This window comes from Callorhinus ursinus, unplaced genomic scaffold (assembly GCF_003265705.2).
Source record: "Callorhinus ursinus isolate GAN/ISIS: 27379988/994484 unplaced genomic scaffold, GSC_fseal_2.0 scaffold3, whole genome shotgun sequence".
Lineage (NCBI taxonomy): Eukaryota > Metazoa > Chordata > Mammalia > Carnivora > Otariidae > Callorhinus > Callorhinus ursinus.
This window is the reverse complement of record NW_027397065.1, coordinates 64,644,516-64,650,515: the sequence shown is the minus strand read 5'-3', so window position 1 is coordinate 64,650,515 and position 6,000 is coordinate 64,644,516.

Sequence of the window (6,000 nt, the reverse complement as noted above, 5' to 3'; positions counted from 1 at the left end):
GGTTGGCATCCCCTTTGGGGTTACTTAATCGGAGGTGAGAGAGTCAGAGCCAAACCAGGTGCCAAGAAAGGTAGATGATACTGTCCTAGAATAAGTCCCACTGGGGAAAGTTGAGCTCGGTGTAAAATGGCAGCTGGAAGCCGTTGAAGTTTGAATTGAGGATTTGTCTGTGAGATGATACTAAAGATCATTTGAAATCATTTTAATTGAATTAAAAAAGATCAAGGGAGAAATTTATCTTTATCATTTCTCTCATGTTTATGTTGGGGTGAAAGAATATTTCAAAATAAATAATGTAGGGGGTTTGTCAAAGGCAAGAAAGGCTTTGCCTATGGAATGAACCAAGCTAGAAGATGAAGATGTCTGCATCACTTCTTAACATCTCTGTGTATTATGTCTCTCATCTTAAAATGGGGGATAATAATTTACTCCTATCAGCATCAAATTATTAGAAGGGAAACTTCAGTTTCCTTTCCCATGGCAGGGGGGCGGGAAGGGTAAATTTTAAGGCGTCTTTCCAACCCTTTACTCACTCCTTCTTGTCTTCTGACAAATTTGGGAGGAATAAACTCGACCTTCTTGATTCATTCCTTCTTTTTTTTTTTTTTGGAAGTGAGCAGACTACAAGGAGCATTGGTTCCAAAGTCTTGCCTGGACAGCTCCTACCTCAAAAGGTTACCTCTGGCTCAGGGTATCTGCCTAGCTCTGAGGTTCAGCTCACAAGCCTATTTATAAGTATACTTAGCTATCCAGCTCAGCCTTGGTCTCTAATAAAGGTTGTATTTTTATTTCCCATCTGCCTCTTTACCTTTTTTCTCAATTTGTTCAAAACATAGACAGAGAAGAGAAAGGCTATATTTTGAGCTCCTGGGAAATCCCAATAAAAGAATTAGATATTGGAATATGTAAGCTGATTTTAATGTATACATGGAAATAAGCAAGAATACCTGAGACAATTGTGAAAAACAAGAGTAGTAAAAAAAGAAAAGGGTTTTATATTATAAAGCTACAGTAATTAAAACTGTGGTATTGGCACATTGAATATGCAGACAGATCAATGGATCAGAGCAGAAAAGCAGGAAATATATGTGGAAATTTAGTAGTTATAAAGATGGCATTTTAAATCAATGGAGAAAAGAAAGATTATTTAATAAGTTGTGTTGGGGCAGCCATATGGAAAAAAAATTAAGCCGGATCCTTTATAGAAGATGATTTCAGGTAGATTAAATAAATTCAAAGAATGAAATAATAAAAATTCAAGAAGAAATCATTGCAGTTTTTTATAATCCTGCAGTGGGGAAAAATTTTCTAAGTACCATAAAAACCTCCCATAAGCCACAAAAGGAAAGATTGATCATTTCAATTTTATAAAAATCAGAATTTATGTATAGCAAAATCCATAATAACCATAATCAAAAGATAAGTGACAAACTGGTCAAAATATTAGAAATTTAAATCACAGAAGAAAAGCCAAAATTTCCTAATACATGCATTCTATAAATCAGCAAGAAAAGACTAACAGCTTATTAGGTAAAAAGGAAAAAAAATATGAAATGATTCTTAAATATATGAAAAAACACCCAGTATCATTAATCAGAAGAAACATATAATAACTCTACAATGACTTGTCATTTTTTTGCCTATTAAATTGGCAAAAATAAAACTCCACATAGAACAGTACGTGGAGAACCAGCACCATCAAAATAACATTGGTAGAAGTTATGAACTGATAATCCTCTACCAAGAGTACTTTGATCATATCAATTACAAATGTACATACACTTTTACCCAGAAATTTCTCCTCTAGAATTGTATTCTTTCAATATATTGCACATGTGTAAAATGACATATACAAGGTATTCACTGCAGCACTGTTTATAGGAGCAAAAGATTGAAAACCATCTAAATATTCATTATCAGGAAACTGATTATATAAATTATGATAGATCTCATTAGAATATAATCTCTATGAGGGGAAGAATTTGTTTTGTTCACTAATATATCAGAGTTTAGAAAAGTGCTTCACATATAGTATGTTTTCAATAAATATTTGTTGAGTATATATATATATATATACACACACACAATAGAATTCTTTTTTTTTTAAAGATTTTATTTATTTATTCATGAGAGACAGAGGAGGAGAGAGAGAGAGGGAGAGAGAGAAGAGAAGCAGAGGGAGAAGCAGGCTCCCAAGGAGCAGAGAGCCCGATGCGGGACTCGATCCCAGGACCCTGGGATCATGACCTGAGCCGAAGGCAGACGCTTAACCATCTGAGCCACCCAGGCGCCCCACAATAGAATTCTAAGAAGTAAAAGAGAATGAAGAATTTTTTTAAATATAGGTATGTAATGATGTCCAAAATATATTAGGGAAAAATAGGAAGGGGAGAAACAATGTGTATTATATACTATTTTGTGTGTGTATAGTATATGTATTTGCTTTTATGTGCACAAATATTTCTATTTTTGGGTAGTCGATCTTTTCCTCATTTACCATATTTTCAGCAACTTTTCTGAGGTATAATTGCTATATATATATGTGTGTGTATATATAAACACATATATATATATAATTGCTCAGTCAGTAAAGCAGGCATCTCTTGATCTCAGGGAGGTGAGTTCAAGCCCCATGTTGGGGGTAGGGTTTACCCAAAAAATTTATTTAATTTAATTAAAAAAATAAATATATGTATAAATAAACATCTCTATAAGGATATAAAGGAAACTAAAGACACTGATTGCCTCTAGAGAAGGAAATGAACAATCAAGGCTGGGATTGGGTATGAGTAATGAAACATTTTGTAAAAAAACATTTTATGTCTTTACCTTTTCAACCATGTGAATATGTTGACTATTCAAAAGATAAATAAGTAAAATTGAAGATATTAAGAAATAAGAATAGTTCACTATCTTGGTTGTGGTAATGATTTCATGGGTGTATACATATGCCAAAATGTATCCAATTGTATCTTTTTAATATGTAGAGTTTATTGTGTATCAATTGTAATTCAGCAAAGCTTCTAAAAAATGGTACACGAGGAAAAGATTGACTATTCAATAAATGGTTTTGGAATATTCGTTATCATTTTAGGAGAACAAATTAAAGTTATTGACCTTAAAGGTAAAACAGCCAGTTATTTTACCACCAAAATGGATTTATTTGGGAAGAACAGAGGAATTGCAATCCAAGACATGTAAGCCAGGGCAAACCATAGGCAAATCCGAGGTAAAAGGAGAAGAAAGTTACTTTATGAGAAAAAGCGAAGGTTGGGAGGTGCCGTTTTAAATGGAAGTCCATTAGAGGAAAGCCAAAGTCTAGGGTGGTGACAGTTTCTCATTGGCTGAGCTTGTTGCTGGGTGAAGAGAAATTTTTTTTCCTCCTGCTGGAGTTGGAAAGAACGGAGGCCTCTTCCTGCTGGGGTCTGCAACTGACAACAAGTGGTAGGGCATGAGAGCTCGCTCTCTGGGCCTCCCAACTCTGTTTTCAGTGAGGTTTCCTTTATTCTGTTTCACACATCATACCAGACATAAAAACAAATTCCAATTGGATTAAAATGCTAGATAAAAAACAAAACAAAAACCATATAAAAAATGTTGGAAGAAAACATTGGAGAATATAGAACAGTACTTTTATAACTTTGGAGTGGGGAAGATCTTTCCAAGAAATACTCATAACCTGGAAGCCGTAGAGAAAAAAGTAACAATAGTAGACTGTACTACCTAAAATTTAAAACCTCAGAGGAGAAAAGATACTGTGAACAAAGATAATGTCATTGACCAAATTCCCAAGGCATCCAGTAAAAGATGATTACACTATCTCTAAGTCATGTGACGCCAAGAAGTGAGATGTATATGGAAAGAATGCTAAGACACAGATTCAGAGACACCAGAGGTTCTCCACCTCTCTGCACCATTGTTCCCATTGGCGGTCTAATAAAGTCCCTCCTCAAAATAAAATAAAAATTGTAAGTACATAAATAAACTGCAAAAGATTACAAAGGGAACCAATTATATTGAAATACAATTATATGTATTTGTGCTTCTTTACCAACAATAAAAAAAAACATAATGTCTGGTCTAATAACCATGCAATTTTGAAATCGTGAGGAGCATAGATAACATTTTAAGATACCTGAAATCATTGTAGGGCAATGTGATAATATCTGTGTTTCCTATTGGTATCAAAGTCAGGGTACAACTGATAGGAATGTGATTTGTTGCCTCCGTTCATAATTGCAGAAACCGCTGAATTTCAACTCAAAGTTAATGAAAATAAAAATGTGATTTATTCTTTCCCCACCCAAGTTCACAGATCCCTGGGTTCTATCCCCAGAAGACACTTTGGAAGGCTTTTCAAACCCTAGGTTCAGAATTCCAGCAAAAGACCTTGACATAACTGTAAAAGATAAAGAAATGCAGAGTGCAATCAATGCTCTCGCTCCCCTGTGGTAGCTTAAAGACTCCAGCCTGACTTGAATGTTAGATAAAGAAACTCAGCCCCTGGGAGTTGAGTTATGTGACCACCCTACCCTCTCCCCTCTAAACTCATGAGGGAGAGACTCTAAAGAGCACCTCAGCATGGCAGTCAAGGGTTGAGAAGCCACGCCATGATGTCTGCAGTTTCAATATCATACCCTGCCAAAATTTCTGGTCAGTGTGTGACACTGATTAGCTTGAAATGTATAGCTGCAAACATAATTCCAAAATATTCCTTTGGGAAAGCAACCTTGAAATTATTTGGATGACAAATTTTTTGGACTCTATACTTGTGTTAAGTTGGTTTTTTGTTGTTGTTTTAGAGAGGGAGGGGGAGGGGCAGCAGGAGAGGGAGACAGAATCCCAAGCAGACTCCATGCCCAGCACAGAGGCTGGTTGCGGGGCTCTATCTCACCACTCTGAGATCTTGACCTGAGCTGAAATCAAGATTCACACACTTAACCGATTGAGCCACCCAGGAGCCCTGATAAACCTGTGTTAAGTTTTTGGTTTTTTTTTTTTAAAGATTTTTATTTGTCAGAGAGAGAACACAAGCAGGGAGAGAGGCAGGCAGAGCAGGCAGAGGGAGAAGCAGGGAGCCCTATATGGGACTCAATCCCACCCTAGGATCATGACCTGAGCCCAGGGCAGATGCTTAAACAACTGAGCCACCCAGGCACCCCTGCTTGTGTTAAGTTTTAAAAGAATTTGTGACTATATGATATTATAAGTATTTGTAGTGTTTAAGGTAGTTTAGTATATTAGACAACACTTCTGTTTTTTCCTCCCTTACCTCACTGTCTCTCATCCAATTCCTCCATATGTTTTCCATTTCTAGACACTGGAGAGCCCACAGGGCCAGTCCTCGATTATCTTTTCTCTAGCTACATTCACACTCCTGGAGATGACATCTGTTGAAATGTACAATAGCTTTAAGCCCTATCTAGATGTTGATTATACCAAATTTAATCTCAAACCAGACCTTTCCCCTGAATTCCTTCTTTTATATCTAACAGACTATTCAACATCTCCATTTGATTATCTCAAGTTTTGATTTCTTGCCCTGACCACACCCCACAGAAATCTATTCTGGATCTTCCCCAAATCAGTCAATTACGACTAGAGTCTTCCAGTTTCTCAGGCCAAAAATCTTGGTGTCATCCTTTTTGAAGCATTAAATGCTTATAAAAATTTGGCTAACAATATGAGGCAGAATAATAGAGATTCCATTAGATATAATTCTAGCCTTTGTAATAGTGTTTGGTGTACTAGCGCATATAATGTTAAACAAAATAACCTCAACTATTCAATTCTTAGTTATTCCATTCCATTTCAGTTATGAATCTTGTCTGTCTTCATGCACTCTCACGCACTCTCTTGGCACGTTTATACAGAACTGAAGCTCTTAATTCCATGTGTGTGACAAGTTCCAAATGTGGAGTTCCATCTTTCTCTCTCTCTCTCTCTCAGATGCCATTGCCACCTGGACAGCTCCATTTGGAGATCTGAGAGGATCCAAAA